Genomic DNA, 19,529 nt, shown 5'->3' on the forward strand with positions numbered 1-19,529 from the left:
TAATTTCTTCGTTTTAAGATGCTTATTCAGAGATGCATTGAATTATTAAAACTGAAGATCAATTGTGATCTCACCATCTTTAGCGAATGTTGCAAGCCCGGCAATGATTCGGTGCACGGTTTAAATGACTGAATAATGGATTTAAAAATTCATATAGAAATATAATATTATTAGGCAAGATCCAGCTGTGACCGTAAAAAGCGCTTACAAATTTATTTGTAGAAAAAATTAAATCTGCATGATTTCAGATCGCGTTTTTAGACAATATATTTATATCCAATATTACATAAGCAATAAAAACTTGGATCTCTGAATATCCCTGTTTCACCGTCTCACCGAATTCTTTTGAAGGTTCTTCACGCGACATCAAACGCTCAGCCCCATCTATTTACACTTTATCTGTTGCACCGTGATGCAACGCATTAGAGAGGCTGTAGCGGTAAAGCCAACTTTGAAGAGCCTTAGAGACGAGATAAGTTTCCAAAAAGGCCGGTTTTGACGCGCCACTCTATCCCGGAGCGGCGTGTATCGGAGATCGGAAGGGGATTTTTTTCCTTACGCGTGTGGGTGCATCATCCGTGCGCGCAGGATGTGTATACGTGTATATATGTGAGCATAGGGTAAGAAAAAAAAAACTACAAGAACCCGTGACTCGGAGTTCAGGTCAGTTTTGTGCCAGCTGCGTTACACTGTTCATGTCATGGAACTGCACACGTGACTGGCGCAATACTAGTAGTAGGTATTACTTTTTTCACTGGTTGTGTCCTGGAAAAGTGTGGTGCTGGATTGAGGGGAATGGAATACAGAAGAAATAATTTGGTGCGTACAATTATATATAAATTAGTAGATTAAATGTGCCTAATAATTGTAGTTTTATTGAATAAGACATATTTCTGTTACGGTTATAAAAATGTTATATAATTTCGATAATTAGGAGAAACAAAATATGTGAAGAATCATTTTACCGACTTACTCGCAATCTCGTATTTGAACGCTATGGAAAGTCAAGAAACAAATTTTGTATATTCAACAATAAGAATTAATAATGGCCTATATAATGCGTTCCATGCCTATAAAATATCTTTCGTGATTGGAAAATATTTTAAGGGGAAAAAAATTAACATTTTACAAGCAGTTTTTGCGTGCTGGATGATGTAAAAGATAAGAATCGCTCAGTTGCCTTGTTCTTCAGTGTTCTAATGACGTTATCTCTATAAAAGTATCTGAGAAATGCTAATGATTAATTCGCGTTACTGATTCCTAAGATGAATAGATGCAACGTATATTCTCTCACAGTGGGCACAAATAAAGCCTCTGTTAGAACGAGCCACGCGGCTCTCAGCGATTCATGTGTGGTAATCATCGCCATTATCTACCAATAACGTGCAATTAGACAAGTACTTGATTACAAGACGTAACCTGGCAGGAGACAAATGTACCTACGTCTCCGTTACAAACTTCATATACATTCCCGTTGTGTAAGTACGAACGTGTGGGATGTGCATAAGATATCATTGTGCTAAATGTTTCTCAATCGTTTATTGGAGATTATGTTCAAGTAAAAAAAAATACCGTCAATAAATATGCAAAATGTATTAAGTTCTTTATATGTAACGATTAATATTTTAAATATTCAAACAATTGATGCAAGCAAAATTTATAGAACTTGAAATGAGGAAAACTGTTCAAATTTAATGTATTAATTATCTAATATATTTTATTTGATACCCTTGAGTGGCGCCTATGCGTACTCTTACGAAATCAACCGAAACCTTCTTTGCACCTGCGAAAGACCGATGGTTTTTTGACACCCGCAAATCTGACCCTCTAACCAAAATCATTAGAAGCATAATACGTTACGGATCGGATATTAGGTTCCACAAAGTCGATTTTTCGATGAGAGATCTGCTACGAGGCAGGTTTCAGGTAGGCACAATAGCCAGGTCTATCTATAGAGAACGGTCCTAAGCACACACTATGAAATCGAGCTGTGGAAAATTTGGGGGAATCGCGCGAACAAGAGTACAGGTGTATGTGTTTGAATTTTCTCTGAAGAAAAGAATATTCCAAATCCCACATTACAAAAACGCCTCTGTTATAAAAGATACCGTAAGTCGTAACCATCCCTTTCATCAGCGGATTGGTATGGCACTCTTGGGTCAATTAGCTGCAGCTAAAAAAAAATCATTTATCGTCAGATAACTGCACTTGTTGCATCATCAAATCGTGAACGTCAACATGGACTTTATCTTCTGTCTCAACAATTTGATGTTATCGAACCATTACAGAGACGAATAACATTTTAAAAAAGCCAGGTGATGCAATAATTATCCAAAACCAAAAGTTTTTATTGCAAAATTTTAATGACTAGAAACATTTTACGTTTCACATCTTACAATTAAATCCGCACAAGCGGAAATTGTTAGTCGTAATGTCGCAGCCGACGAAATCAATCTCGCTGTGAAAAAAGTACGCGACAACTCAATTATCCGATTACCTTTGCCCACATCTGCTTTAATGGTACGAGTTACGATTTCCGATTTGACACATTGGCGAACGCCGCTTTTTCCCATCCGCAGTGTTAATAGAACCTCATTCTTTCGGCTCGCTTTCGTATCCATTAGCGGCTCGACTGCGGATTTTATTGACTTTGTGAAATACTCAGTGAGTGAGCGGAAGATAAAGGAAATCGTAAAATCTGCTTTTGCAGCGTGGAACGCTCGTCTCGATGTGAATATCTAATTCACGTCGCTTGTGCGACTTTCGATTGACCTTTCTGTATGCCGTACTAGTAATGGCCGTTTGCGAAGAAACGTAAGAATCGCAGACACACGCTGTAGGTGGCGAAATAGTCGTGGGACATCATACCAGGGATTATTTATTGCTTTGGGCGATCGTAAACTACGTTTCGTTGTCTAACGTCCACTACGACGTCCTGCTTTGCGCTATGTAACACCGCCTACGTGCGCAAATGCAACGTAATGCAGTTGATCAGCACATAAGTCACTAGATATTGTTAAATAATTGTGTATGTAATATTGTATTCCATACAAATTAATTGTGCTATATATAATGAATTTAATGACATGATTGTTAAAATAATTCCTATTTTATATCCTTAAGACTTGGTAAAAACTGTTTACTAAGCCCAGAATAATTCAAAACACATATGGTGAATATTATATTTTCGAAGTTCATTTGGTTTATTCATATGTGACAAGAGTGCGTTTGCCTCAAAAACGTGATATAATTCTTGTGTATCATTCCAAATCACTTTCTTCTTCTTTACTAAGACATCTTTGCTGGCACATATCAATTATCAATCAGAAATTATTACAAATTAAGATTTAAAATTAGTGTGTACGCTCTTTCTCTTTTTCTATGTATAAAACAAGTCATTATAATGAAAAAGAAGGCTGTCCCTTCCATTCTAGTTTCTTCATCGCGCAATGACGTAGCTATTAGAGGAATTGATATGCTTAGCCATTTAAGCGAAATCAATTACGGCTGCCGACAGGCCTACCAGCACAATCCATCGGTTGTTATGCACGCGCCGCTGTGCGACGTCATCTCGGTAGGGTGCCATCGTCCGATGGGCTTCCAGGTATTGCGAAACGCCGTCGGCGACCAATCAGAGCCGAGGATCGTACATTTAAGCTCATGTCATTAGACTGAATTAGTGTCTTGGACTCTTGCTTACCACGGAGACAATCCGTTATCCTTAATCCAAAGTGTTTACAAAAACCACTGAGTCACTTGCCGATATTGACATTTTCCCTGCTATTCATCGCATGTAAGCGCAAGCAAAGTGATATAAATATTTTCACTGAATATATTTTATATATTGCTTTAGATACGTCGATATTTCAAGCTTTAGTCAATATAATTATCAATGATAAAATAAAATAGATAATTTTTCTATTTTATGTCTATTATATTTTGTCGTTGATAATTACACTCACTAACACTTTACACACATTATACATATATGTACATATATTATACACATAAAAGAGAATATCGAATCAATATTAAAATTTAATCTGAATTAATTTAATATTTTAAAATTATATGAAATAATGCTTTACAATTATTAATTCTTGAGCGTCTGGATAACGAAAGAAACGAAAAAACTGTTTATTTAGATATAAATTATTTAAGTGTTTTTCTCAATATAAGGTTTACTTTTAAATCTTAATAATACAAATTATTGTAATTTCAATGCACATAGACATCGACATAATCTATATATCTTTAGAAAATGTTAATTATGTAAATTAAAATAGATTCATTCTCTTAACTCGTTGTGAATATAAAGAAGGAAAAACTTTTATATAAATTTTGATGCATTGATATATTCGCACGCACGTACCTGACGCGTACGCAAAGGGCAATGTCCGCAAGCAGCGAGGGTGTAATAAAAATGCAGATGTGGAGCTAGTATTGTAGCGATCGATCGAAGCAACTCAACCATTCCGCGGCAATTGATCGGTTTCCTGTGCACTTAGCTGCACGAGTTTGCACAAATTGCATCGACACGCGCCATCACGGAGAACTCCCGTTTGCACCTAATTTCGAGTTAATCAGCTGGAAATACCTACACCGTAAAGGCATCTGTTTTATCGACTCTACGCAAGGGTGGGAAAGGGTGAAATACCGACCCGGATTACCGGCCCCTTTTGGCAAGATCGTTTCATAATGACTATAATAACATTGCATGTTCAAGCTTGTATAACTTTGTGTATCTCTAATGAATATAATTTGAGAATTACTAATCGTCGTGATAAGATTCATATAGAACAAGAGCGTGATATGTATTTTAACGTTAGCTGTAAATTCTTATACCATAGTAATGATACTTCCGAAGAACCACTTTTTGTACTTGTGTCTTCATGCTAATCTAATTATGTCAATTAATTATTTATAACTTGCATACATATACTTTAATTATAGCTCATTTTTACTTCCTAACATTTATATTTCAATATATAAAACCTATGGATTGTTTTTCAAAAACTTTTGCTCTTAAAATGACAATATTATATTTAAGTCATTTGTTTCTTTTTGTAAAAAATTAAGATTAAAGATACTGATATCAATTATTTACTTATTAAATCATAAATTAAAAAATATTTTTATATTTGAAAAAAAGGATAAAATAGAAAACAAAAAAGAATAATTGAAAACATTTTAAATAAAGCAAATCAGATGCTAAAAATTGTGTAAAGGGGTGGTATTTTATCTCTTGGCGCTTACCACCAGATGTCGCCAGTATTTGATACGCGAGTGTAATAAAAGTAATAAAAGGTGTGTCGGTATTATGTCTGTGCAGGCAACTTCTTTAACAACAAAGGTAGAAATATATATCATGAAATTATTATTGCTACAAATAACTATAAAGAAATAAATCGATTACAAATTCTTTGATATCAAATAAAGTATTTGACAATAATTTATAGCTTAATAATTTTTAAATTTAAATATTTATATTTATTATTTATACAATTTGTATAATTCGGAATTTATCATTTGTAACAATACCATTAATCTATTTGTTGAATGTATTTACAACATATCACACTATTCTTCGCGTCTTGTGCTTTGTATAGAATATATTTCTAAGATAATATCACTTTTCTATTGTACTTATAATTTATAGTTAATATTTTAACAAATATTTTCTTAGAATATAAAATGCTTTATATTAACTTGCAACCGCAGTATTTGCCTTGAAATACATTATTTAGCAAAAAGTAAAGACAAAGCCTGATTAAAATTTAAAAATATAGATGCTAAGGTACAAAATTGACTGGAAAAAAGCGCTCTTTCTACGTTCTATACTCTCTCATGTATAATCATATATGTGATATCCGCTAGAACCTGTTTCCTGCAAGGCAGGTTTAATGCATACTCCGTTAGACGACGTGTGCGTATGCTGGCGCCAGCTACCGACAGGCGTCACAAATGTTTGCCGCCTCTCTCTTCATCGGTGACAAACTATATTCGGCGGAAAATCTCGCGTGGCGGAAAAGCGTTGGTGCGGCGGAGATCGGATAAAAGAGTGGGGATGATAGAGATCGGTGGGGAAGAGGGGAAGGCAAAAAGAGGGGGCGCCGTCAAAAGAGGGTGGAGTTTCATCGCGCAATGTGTTTGCATCGCCGAAGAAGTAGGAAAAACGTCCGAGTCGCTCGCGCGTGCCCGCTTCTTTTTTGCCCTATTGCTGTCTCGTTTGCTCAACCAGGCTACTAGGCGTGGTTTAAAAAAGATTTAGCGACTCGTGTGAGGGGGAGGTGGAGCCACCGTGGCGCGAATTCCAGAATTCACGAACTGCGACGCCGCGCTGAAAGCGTCGGGGCGCCGTTTACTCTAATACGGTAGAGGGGAGAGAGGGAGAAGATAGAGAGGAGAATTCGTTGCTGCGGCGGGTTTGGTGGGACGTGGCGGTGGCAGACCGTCGCACGCAGGGAAAGCGACGAAGGGGAAGCTATATCGCTTCAGGCAGACCGATCTAGCTCGACAACAGCCAGTTCAATGCGCGCCAACATTCTCTCAAGATATTACCTCGTGTTCGACTTATGCATCGCCTTTCCATATTAAGCATTCATTTTATTGAGCATTTAATCACATAAAAATTCTGATAGAAACAGTAGGCCAAAAATCTTGAGAACTGTTTGATTCTCCACATAGTACTTCTTCATTCCGCTAACAAGTCAGATCAGTTTCTCAAAAATTACGAGATTACCGATATGCATTTGATTTAGAAGATGAATGTAGGGTTTTTTTAAATAAAAAGGAAGGAAAAAAGAAATGTGCGTGACGATGGAAGTGTTGGAAGTGTCCGCCGAATGGAAATTCAAGTGCTCATGTTGATATAGTTATGATTTTGTGCGCAGGAGGCTGTCAGAAAAAGTTTGAATACTTGGCAAGAATGTGCACAATTCTTTGGTTCGTATATCAATATTCTCTGCACGTCTGATAGGTGCTGGGATATGTTTGTAACAAAATTTTTACGTTCAATACTAATGCTACTTTGGAGGATCAAATAATTATTGTAGCACTCACAATGACAAATAAGATCAAAAACTTGAAGTACAGACATAGTAGTATATGATGATACAATTGTAATATTTTCTTATGTAAAAGTATCTCTTTTGGCCAATGTCTATGCACGCTAACATGATCAGTACATCAGGCTGTATACGCCAGCAAACACAGATTATAACCGCAATGTTGCAGCAACATTGTAACATTCCAACTATATTGCAGAAATATGCTGCACAATGTTGCTGCAATATTGTAATTATAATCTGTGTTTGCTGGATAGGGTTTTAAAGGAGATAGTCTTCTTCACGAGACTGTTCCAGCAGACGTAAAAGTTCAAGAGTAAACGCTGAAGTGAACAAAGTATTATAAAAAAAATCTCTTTACAAATTTTCCTTGATAAGACTATGACGTTTTAGATTATTAACAAATAGTTTAGAGGCTGACTATATTAACAATAGTCAAATTATAAATAAACTGTGTGACAAACACACTTAGCATTAAAGACAACGGCACGCAATAAGATAGTGATAAGATAGTCTAACATTGCTAAAACGACAAGTGTCTCCGGATTTCACTATAAAATCAACCTACATCTTTTAACGCAACATAAACAACTAAAAACACGTACCACAAATATACAGATGAAATGTGATGGAGATTAGTCAAAGACAATATATGTATATGAGATCGTGTGTGCGCGCGTTACATTATAAATCATACTTCGAAGGTAAAGTCTGCAGACTTGAATGGATTTATTGTGTAAAAGTAGCGAGCAGAATACTACTCGGTTATCTTCGCACTAACGGATCTGACTATTCACAAAGTTGGCTATATTTGCAGCGTGGATAGCGCGTGACGCACGCTGGCGTCGCTGGCGATGTTAGAGCGTTCTGCTCCCCACTCCTGAACTCGATCTATCCCCCCTATCGCGTATATTCAATCCCCTACCGACGGTATTGCAACCTACTGAATGCGACAAAGATGGGAAGATTCGTATATACCCCAGCTCGAGCAAAACGGAACACGTGCTGCACGGTGGGGGCGGAGGAGGAGCGAGAATCCCGTTGAGGGGATATCTATTCACGACGAGAGGGGCAACCGACTACTCTCACCCTCGCGATTACCACACCCCTTCCACCAACCAGTGGTGCGCGTTTTCTCCCACATAGCGGCGCTAACCGACGGGATCTTTGTTACTCGCCACGCTCGAGCGGCGTTTCGGTCGTGAGTTTGGATGCTAGTGCCGCCCAGCGGCGATCGCGCGAAACTCCAAGGTCGTCAGGGTGGTGGAAGAATAGGTAGTGGGACAGAGTGACGCCGAGAGAGGAAACGTGCCGAGAGTAGGGTGGACGAAAGGGAACCTGGTGGGGGCAAATCCAGAGAACGTATCCGACGAGGACGGCGACATGTTACTCTCAGGACGCGCAGAACGTCAGAGTGGGTCGAGAAGAACGGGTGTCTCTTTCTCTTTCCCTCTTTCTCTCGCCACCTATCGCTCTGTCCTCGTTCCTTTCCATCATTTTTCTCACTTCCACACTCCTCGTGGAGAGGCAGAGGAACAGAGCTCGATGGCGGGGCGAGAGCCGGCTTACTACGCGGCGAAACGCTAGCACAGTGCTCAGTCTTCAGCGATCAAACCGCCAGGCAGTGTGGACCTTCCTGAGCAGTCACTTCTACTCTTTTCCTTCTCTTCTTTTTTCTGACTGGTGACGACAATCGGCAGATAAGACTACAAAATCACAACAGCTATTCCTTTGTTAGTTGATTTCACGATTTGAAGTAATTTTGGACTTGGAAGATCTTCAGAGTCAAGCTAACATCATGCCAAGAAGACCTAAATAGAAGATGGTCAACGGTTTCGGTGCATAGTGTGAAGATAATCAAATCCCGGAGCAGTCTCGGAATAACTTATAGATTGATCTTCAGAATTTGGAGCAAGAAATTACTCGTATTGGAATAACAGTGAAGAAAAAGATTAGAAGCTGACAGACGAATGGAGTTAATAGAAGTTTGGAAACAGATGTTTAGAAAAATCTATCGCGGAGAATGGTGTTTATTATTAGTTGAAACTTCAGAGGATATGAAATCACGTGAGAATATTTTCAAAAATGAGAAAATAAAAAAAAAATTACAAAAATTATTCAACACACTGAAAATGGAGTTTATGATACAGTTAGGCGAATACAATATTAAACATGAAGAAAGCGTATCATATCTGCAAAGATAAGTACTATGACGTCAAAGTGTAATCGCAACTGTGGAACCGCGTTAAACCACGTGGTACGTTAAATCGTTAAAGCGTGAATCTTCTCTATTTCCATTCACAAGTATAAGTTCGCTGGAGATGATGGATAAAACCGAGATCAAGTACCAAGTACCAATCTTCAAGTATCAAGTACTCGCTACCCGCGAAGATCGTAAGAACACTAAAGGTGCGACGTAACAGTGACCGTACTACGAAAATCGTCGTATCGTGTTATCGTTATCCAATGACGATATAACTACGTAGAGGAAGAAACTGTAAAGAGGCGCTGCGAGTGCGGGAAGTGTAAAATGTAAAAAGTGGTAAAGTGGAATAAAACTGCACTATGCCGTTTGCAAGCATAAGTTTTGAACGTAATATCCACTACCCATGTAATTGACGAACTCGTTACTCGGACGTGTGATCTGCCGACGGCACTTACGATTCGAGACGTTCAGTGATCAAATAGACAAGTGAGGTAAGAAAAATCTGAATAATAATCATGAATTATAATCCAAATAAAATTTTTACATTCATCGTTTTATTGCTAAAAATTTATTTCTAAAAATTGAAAATTGTACTATCCTCGCATAATTGCAAAGCGAATAAAAAGTTATCGAACAAGTTATGGCGACAAGATTTAAGGCTCGAATATTTCTTGTATTCATGGATATTCACTATCTATGGTTAAATTGATAAAATTTATATATTAAGGTGTAACGTGTTTTGACGATAAAATTAATTAAATTTATTAAAGAGACAGTTTAGAGAATTACTGATAATAAATGAAATATTGCACTCTAAGTAACTTTGTAAATATCTTTTATATGATATATTCTCAATATGTCTTTAGTATTTTTTTTAAACTTAAGTCTGTAATATTTAAGGAAAAGTGAGTAAACATTTTTTTTCTTCTGTAAATATGGAATAAAAAATAACTTTTAATCTTCGCACGCATGCATCCTACAACGATTAATGTTAATAATATAGTGGTTGATGACATACTGAGAATCGAGTAGTGAGAGAAGAATGTATCATTTATGACATTCTTCTCTCACTACTCGATGCTTCAGTGTACTCGATACAAAAAAAAATTGGTTTTTAAATTCACCTGTTGCTACGTTTTTCTCTGCAGCAGAAAAAAATGCAATCGCGTTTATAGGCATTCGTGTATTCGTGTTTCGAGAGTGTTCGTATATCTCGTGAAACGTATCGGGACTTCCAAGAGGACTTGATATCTCGCCGAGAGTGAGTTGCGCAAACAATTTTCGAGTGATCATCGTTACTGGAATAGATCCACCTGTTAGGCAAACAAGTTGACCGCAAATGCCCTTCACTTTAGTGTGCCTTGAGAGTCCCACCTGTGAAGGTTTTCGTAGATCGGATGGTGGTCTGACGGGTCGGAAAATTCATCAGATCCTTGGAAAGGAAAGGCACGTGCCACGTCGCAGGTAGCAAACGTCCCAGGGTTGCATTGTATCTCGAAGTAGCGTCAATCCACAAATCGTGCCACTCTTTTGAGGATCTCAATTCTACGTTTGAGAGAATCTGAAAGTCAAGTGCTCCATTGAACTTGTCGGAATTAGGCGGAAAAGAAGACCTGTGCGCGCTTTTCGAAAGGTTCGCTCGCCGTATCGACAGGATATTTCGAGCTTCAAAGACTGCACGCCTTGATGCGCTTCTTAAAAGTGTCCAATCGAGTGTGAATTGTCTCTTCGTGAAATACTGCTTAATGACATTTTTTAATAAAAATAAATTTAACAAAAATAACATAACACTTAAATTTCGGGAGTTTTGCACTTTTTTGACTTTAGAATCAATCAATCTTTTATTCTTTTGAGGTTGGGATTTTTAAGTCTGTCAATTCTGAGCTAAAAATAATATATATGATTCTCACTGTCCAGTTTTGTGAAATATTCTAGTCTCTTTTTTTTCGGATGTATCACACAAGTTGCCGCTCGTTTAATAAAAAAAAATTTTTGCTAATGTGATTTTAAACTATCTGTATGGATGATTAGTCTTTTATGAATATCACATTTAATTATATGATGAACTATTCATCATATCACGTTGACTGGTCACACAAAATATATTTTTCAACGTCAAATTATGAACGTTTTTCCATACAATACAAGCGTGCAGGTTTTCCAAGGACAATCGAGGAAGAAACACCGAAATAGAAAACGAGAAAAGAGATAAACGATCACGAGATCTCGATTGAATGACGTATCAAGAAGAATACTAATCGCACGCGATCAGGTCGTTAGAGACGGATATCGCGATAATATTTCATAGCAGTTAGACTTCCCTTATTGCGAAAGACTGTAAACGCAAACATACATCCACAGGTATCTTTTAATATTCGCGGAACAATACTTACATCTTTCAAAATTATTCCTAATTCTTTCGAAATCGCATGAAACAATTATAGGCCTTCTTAACGTGATATAATATTCGAAAATGGATATTAAACTTGAAGTAATATTTGTGTCAGTGTGAAAATACGTGATTGAAAAGAAATTTTTGATCGAAAGTGATCAACGAATCGCGGAAAATGTCAATCTCATGAAAGAACGAACTACTGTGTCAACATCTAGAAGCGCGAGCGAGGCCCTCTCTCGGCCGTCGGATGCTCGCCGCACTTAGTCACTCTGATTTCTCGAAGGCGCAATTAGCGCTGCGCAATTGAAATTACACGGTAACTTACTATGCTTCTTTTCCGCCAAGGCTTCAATCAAGAATTTAGACTTATTCGTCTTGATGAGTCGAAAGTTACGAAGATGACAGATCGCGTAAATGAAAAGGGAAATGTGCGACGGATAGAGAGATTTCGAAGAAGAGTTGAAGAAGCGAAATGCAATCATCGTACTTACTGTAAATGTTTTTCGAGCGCCTTTTGAGCAATCGGACAATGCATATTGTTAGAAACAAAAACTTAGCCTAGAAGATAATCGTAGAGTGTCTCTTTAGTGGCTTAGAAACGAAGCTGTCCGTATAAGCTGCGGTTTGGTACATACCCTCGGGGCCCACCCTTTTTTGGGGTCTTATAGGGGCCATTATCCGATCGTGGAATTTGAGATCTGGCCCTTTCAGCCGCGCGTCAAATTATCCTTGAGCACAATGCGCCCGTTGATTGATATCTTCAGTCGTTGCTCCTGCAACGTGGCTCGCTCGCTTCGTTCGTGTTCTCTTTCTTGCGCTCTTTCCTCCGCGCGCGGTCTCCCTTTCTCCCTCCCTCACCATCCGTTGACGTCCTTTTTCCTCTCTCTTAGGACCTCGCGTAGCGGTGCTGTACAAAGCCCGGGCCCGAATGCTTCTACTCGCGGACTCACACAGCCCTTCTACTTGATTTATTCTAAACCCCTGTTCGCGCTCTCCCCCCTGATCCCGACCTCAAACTCGTTTCTGCCGTCGAGAAAAAAATGATCTTACGAAACTGGAGAGCGCTCCGTAGTATTGTGGTCCTTACCTCGTGTAAAATTCTACCTCGATGAAGATCGCTATTGTACCGCGCATAGACAGAGAATCGCTCTCTTCTCACCGAATTTACTCAACGCGCTTGGTGTCAAAATGATTTCGTTTCTACGCTTCATAGACTGATCGTTCTTCGTGGCATGATTCGATTTGACGTCAGCTATCACCGATACAAACTGACATTCGTCGTTTAACATTTTCAAGCAAGCGTTATATATATACCTATATATATATATATAGCTAGTAATCTATTAATTATATTTGAATTATTAAAAAAACATATATATATATATATATATATATATATAAAACGAATATATTGTCTTAATTGTGTTAGTGTTGCATGTTTTGTGGGTGACGATAGTGAAAATGGGAATATCTGAAGGTAATCGTATGCACGCGCGTGCGGAGCGTCCGTTCGGCGCTATACGCAGCACGATTTTCCTCGCGTCCTAATCTAAACTTCGTGAGTTAGGGATCAGCGATGGAAGAAACGAGATATCCGTATCGGCTGCAGCTGTCGGTGAAATGTCACGTCGTTTCTGCCGTGCCACGAAAGCGACACTTTAATCACCGGCAATTACGCATGGCCGAATTAGGTAATTACCTTACGTGCCCGTGCGCGCGCGCGCGGTTGGGAGACCCGTTTATATCGTTACTTAGTCCGTTTTAGCCCGAGTTAGTGTAATTAGCGCAAGACAGGGTGTACGCGAGCATATCATGCGCCGAGTTCGCCTCGGGAACTCGTGTCTTGCCGTTACCCCCGTCGTTCCACTTTCCCGCACCCGCTTACATCATGTCGGTCGTCCGTTTTCAAACTTTCCCGTCATTAGCCGCCTTTTTCTCTCTCTCTCTCTCTCTCTCTCTCTTTCTTTTTCTACGCGCTGCTATACGCGAAAAGTACGATTTCTCGTGAGCAACGGCTTATGCGTTGTGAAAAACTGCAAACTAAGCGGAAACGTGGGCGATGATATGTAGATACGTCGCGGAACTAACATCGAATGCACGATTTCCCGATGCAAAGCGCAAATGTTATTATGTAAATTGCATTTTATTTTTTTCGCGGTGGAAACTCGCGTTTCGAAATTTGAAAATACGCGTAAAGTTAAGCTTGCTGACATCAGTAGTCGTCGCCTATCATCAAACATGCAAATGCCACTCTACGAAAATTTTCTCTTCACTTTAGCTTTTATGAAATTAGTCGCGAAGAAGAACACTTTTTGCGTGCGTGTACACCAGAAAATCTCGTTATAAATTTTTTTTCCTGAGAAAAATTGATAGATACAAAAACAAGCGGAATTTTGCGGGACAATTTTTCATGTAGCAATCATTAACCAGTGAAGAGAATCCCTCCGCGAATCCTCCCATATTTCGTCGCTCGTACGTGTGCTCGATGATTCATGTATTCATTTTTACGAATGCGCATCGACGTTCCTACTGCATTTCGAACAGTCGAACGGACGCTGAACGACCGGAAGAGAGTTTTCCGCGTCGCCGCTGCTAAAGGCGGGTTCAGAGAGGATTTTCCTCGCTTTTCCACTGGCTGCTAGCGTAACGAGGTTACGCCTTAAGTATTTGCTCGTCGATTTCACGACGATGGGGTCCTGCCACCACCGACGCCTGCCCCCTCCCGCCTTCTCCCCTTTCCTCTTCGCCGCCGGTTCGTCACGCGACTTCTTTTACCGTAGCGTCTATATTTCAAGAGCTCGAAAATTCATCTCCTTCAAAAATGTTTTACGTGACTTTTCTGTCTTTCGTCAAGCTCAACCTGCACCTTCCATTAAACTTAACAAGTTTCGAGGCGAACCGTAGCAATTTCTTGAACGCATTGCGTTTATTTGTAGTATGTTATATAATTATATCATAGAGTTATATAACATTAATTTATTTTCTTATTATATGACGAAAAATACCGTTTCTATGTATGGTGCAATTAAATTTTAGAAATCTAACAGAAACATAAGATTCGATGCAATTTGATCTTATAAATATCTTACTTAATATCACGTAAAAGTAAGAATATACCCGCTAAAGGCAAAGAAATATCGCGCAATTTGGAACTAAATTCTCTACCTCTCTCTCATCTCGCTTCTACTGTAAGACCGAGAATGTTAGAACAAACTCGCTGACGCGCACGATAATTTCCTGCCTCCTTTACGATCTCGGCTCTCCTAGTATCTATTACAGTTCAACTTCTTCTATGTTTCCAAGATAGCGTCAATTAGCTAGAAGAGCAGTGTTATTCGCTTGAACACTTGTTGGTATTTTACATAACCGTCGTTACGTTGCATCATCGTTACATAAAACCCGAGTCAATGTTAGTTATTAAACTTATAGTGATGTTGCTCAAAATAACGAGTATTTCAACATTCGCATAATAGTCCTTATTCTGATAAAAATACCGCACGAGCAATTTTGGGTACGTTCCAAGATAAAGAAAATCGCATGAATAAAGGGACATGTAAAAAATAATGCGTAAATTATAAAATTTGTTTGTTTTCGCTCAACTTACAAATATTTAAAAATCGTAGGGCGTTTTCTTCTACTGCATGTTTTGACGTTACATTCGGCAGACCGGCCTGAACGAGAATTTATAATATTATATGGCTTCGATCGAGCCATGGGAGAAAGGATCGGTGTCGAAGGTATTGATCCTTCACAGGTGTGTGTTAGAGGTGTTATCTATTCTACCTTCTTTTCACCCTTCGATTTTTCTAGGTATACCTAGCTCGATACCTTCCGAGAGGGACGTACGATCCCGGTTCAGGCCATGCGTAGCATATAAATATTGTGCACAAATAAGGACGGGTCGTGTTTATTTATAGGAATTTTATGAAAATCTCGTCTATACCGAGGGGTGAACACGGGGATGCAAAAGAGTTCGGATAACCACCTGGGTTCGCACGGAGAACTTTCTTTGATGTAAACTAGGCACACGCGAAATATTCTGACAAAGTATTAATTTTGCATATTATATAACTAAATATTTATAAATTGTTCCTTGTTGTTTAATAAACTCTCATCTTATATGCAAGAAAGAGAGAATATTTCTTTTTATTCCTTTATACAAGAAGATGAATAAAAATTTAAAAAATTTCGTAAACAAACATTGTCACAATTTTAAGATTTGCTCAGTGGGTTTTATAAGTTTTTTTTTATTGAGGAACGTTTTGTGAATGGATATTTTATTTAATTAATACTGAAGACGTGCAGATGTAACACATTCTAATCAATTTTTGAAAATGTTGACAAGCCTGCCGCCGAGAATTTCGTGAGAAACTACGCGATGGTCGTTTTATGTTAATAGATGAAGGAAAAGTCCCCTCAGGAGTTTTTCTCATGGGGTTCTAAAAGAATATTAATAGGTTCCGTATTCCCGTCATCTTACGGCGTCGAATGTTCATGTTAAAGAGTTAGACTCAGACTATCCTGAGCCATCTGCCTGTCTTTTGATTTCTATTCTAACACCTTTTTCTCGTATGGGTTACGTAGCATTATATAATTGATCCTATATAGAACAATAAATAATACAATAATATTGATTAAAACAAGCAAAGGTAAAATTGAAACAAATGCAATATTACAAAACTATTTGGTTCTTAGTAGCGAATTTGAATATTTAATAAGTATCAGTTTTTTATCCTTTTTTAAAAATTTTTATAACAAACAGGAATATACATAGACAATTCATAAACTAAAAGATTATATCTTTTAGAAAAAAAATAAACTTATTTATAATAATAAAAAATATATATATAGAATATATTTAGTTAATTTAGAAAATAAATATACATAATAAATAAATATAGTAATCATTCGAATTTATCAAAATAGAAATAAATAAAATTTTCGAGATGGTTATCATATATAAAAATGATCAAAAAGTTGTAGAATTGGAAAGTATTCAGTAAGAGCAGGCACATATATTTTCAAGTTAAGGTGTAAACATTGGAAACTAAAAAACTCGCTGCCACCAAATTGTGTACGGTCATTGGACTCCGAAGACGATATTACATGGAATAATCTGTGGCCGGTGTTCCCCTATGCCTTTTCTCTCTTTTACCTCCTCCTGTTGATGCGATTTATAATGAACACCCGACTCACCGCGCGGTACTCTCGGCGCCGATCGCCTAACTTCGAACACGTTGCCAGTTGAAATATAAAAAAAAAAAAGGATTCGACGTAACAATAATATCAGAAGGAGGGGCAAGCTGGAATACGTAATGCGCTAAGGACGAAAGCAGGGCGCGCCATGGACCAAGCATGAAATTGAGTTTCGTTCTGAAATCGACTTTCGACAAAAAGCATTATCGGATAATATCTCGTGGGATAAAGAAATTATGTTCAAGTTTTTCAAAACGTCGTGATTATATTTTAGCGGCAGACACAGCTCGCATTTTCGTCTTTAAACAATCTTGGACAATCCTGGTATATAAAATATAAATTTAATTCGTAATAAATTGTATATTCGCGAATTAATTTTGGAAAATCAAATATCGACGACATTGGTATTGAATAGCGTATGACTTGAGGCATGCAGTGCGTTGTAATTATGTCAAGAATATACTCCTACGGTTTCCTTCCTTACTGAATTATTCATTCATTTGTAGGTACATAAATGTGCTTGTACTCGCACATCGCAAAATCTCTCGTGGTCCAAGAAATAAGTAGCATTAACAACGCATTCATTATACTAATTACTATTATAAAGCACTGTCATGCGTCGAGACCATACATGTTATTTCCTTTGCTTAAAAAAAAAGGGGGGCTCGTACCAATACCTGGGCCGAAGGGATCGAAAGGGGTCCGTGGAAAATCGCGTGTAAAAGTTGATGCTTATAGTTGAACTAATTTCGATTCAGACATATTTCGACCTCGAGGAATCAAGTTGAAATATAATCGAACAAATATCTATTATTTCAAATAATAATAACTCAATCTGAATAATATACTGACGTCTTTTCTTCATATTTTTTTTTATTAAATTAAGATAATCTGATAAAATATGTTAATTGCACGACATTGAAACATTATATTTCCTTGAAGAAAGAAATGTAGTAAATTAGTTATAGTTTGTCGTTTATTTTCATACGCAAGAATCACGGATACTTGTTGAACTTTTGACCCAGGTGTATCCTATTATTAAGTTGCAAAAGTTTGAAACCTATTTCAATCGAAATGACATGACCGTCAAGATATTAATCTAGTATTCTCTTTTTATTTTAGATTCAAAGCCCGGTAAGAAGATTGCATTTGCTCAGTAGCACCGATCGGTAAGATACTCTGGAGAACTGTTAAGCCGTAAGCTATAACGCAATAACCAGTTTTACTAAAATGCAATAAAAATCCCGCAATATATAAATATATTGTTTTGCATGGCGCAATATTTAATATTTTTACGAAATTAGATGATAGACGTTTCGCGGAACATTCAAGTGTTCTTGGGAGTCTTCAGGTTCTTTCGCGATACAAATTTTTCTTCAACTTAGTGTCTGCCTTTGCGAAATTCAAGATCTAAATTTTATATAGCCCGTAAATGGTATCATGTAATCCTACGCACAGTCATATCAAATATCAATATTGAGCAAAGTCGCGCGACTTCGCTGTAGCTTAGAAAATGTGTTGCGTAGTATATCGTCTCGGGGTCTAGATCGAGTCGAGTCGAATGAAGAATGCGAGGCAAGACGGTACGTCCCTGCCTTCGGTGGGCAGATAGGGTATAATCATACCGAGTTTCGTATCTCGAGGGGGGCCACGGGAAGATGGTCCAACATCTGCCGCTGCAGGGAATCTCTGCCCACATGCTGGCCGGCCCGCGCGCGCACGCACACGCACACGCGCACGCACACGGCACGGTACGCGCGTGTGTACCGGCCGCCTGTACAACACACGCGCACACGCGACGCACACGCGTGTACGCACGGCAAAAAGTGACGTAGGTACACGGTGGGACGTCATGTAAATTCATTCGAAACACATGGCAGGGCTCATGGCGGCGCGGCGCGGCGTTCCTCTAGCGCGCAAAGGGTTTCGAAAGAGAAATCTCCGAAGAGCAGGGCGCGCGGAAAAACAAACGATAACTTCGACTTCAACTTCGCGTGTGCGCCCCCTTAGTACCGTTATTCCGTGCAACGTCGCCGCGGCCGTCGAGCGTGGATAAATTTGGATTTCTTTTCTTCCCGGAGCCACTTTAGCAATGCGATATTTTAGTCGGCTACAAGTCATCGCAGTTTTATTTCGTGTAAAAATGTTTAATGAAAAAATTCTATTGAAATTAATTTCGACAGAATTTGTAAGTTAATAAATCATAATATTCTATCTATGAATATATTTATTAATCAATATAATTAACGAAGAATTCTTGTGAATTTCATTAGGTATACATTCAGATGAAACCTATTATAATTTAGATATGGATTAATTATGTACAATATAAAATATCGGCTTTATTAAAAGATAGTTTATGCATGACATACTTTATCACGAATACGTTAATTGGTTACTTCATTATTTTAATAAATACATTCCTCTTGCGTAACGCATAAATTTATTATATTCCCGTGAACGTGCGAATTAGCTGCAATTTAATTTTAGTCGATAGATACTCATCTTTGTTATTATTTACACTAGCCTACATTACGTTATATCATTACATTTTCTGCTACACAAAATAAATCTGTGCTTCCAATAATTTAATAATTCTATCACAATAGCGAACGCAATTGTTTTTACACAGTATATATTTTACACGAAATATTAACAATACTAT

General features: G+C 38.0%; 1 protein-coding gene and 1 long non-coding RNA gene across 4 annotated transcripts in view; one reads left to right on the forward strand and one right to left on the reverse strand.

Moving 5' to 3' along the window:
- Nucleotides 1-19,529, reverse strand: part of LOC105459858 (UPF0489 protein C5orf22 homolog) — a 595,978-nt gene that overhangs the window by 145,716 nt on the left and 430,733 nt on the right. The window lies entirely within an intron of this gene.
- LOC105459855 lies at nucleotides 9,270-19,451 on the forward strand. The gene is made up of 2 exons (XR_975736.1): nucleotides 9,270-9,764; nucleotides 17,987-19,451. It is a non-coding gene; the product is annotated as an uncharacterized LOC105459855 (long non-coding RNA).

Source organism: Wasmannia auropunctata, unplaced genomic scaffold (genome assembly GCF_000956235.1).
Source record: "Wasmannia auropunctata unplaced genomic scaffold, wasmannia.A_1.0 LD336101.1, whole genome shotgun sequence".
Taxonomy (NCBI): domain Eukaryota; kingdom Metazoa; phylum Arthropoda; class Insecta; order Hymenoptera; family Formicidae; genus Wasmannia; species Wasmannia auropunctata.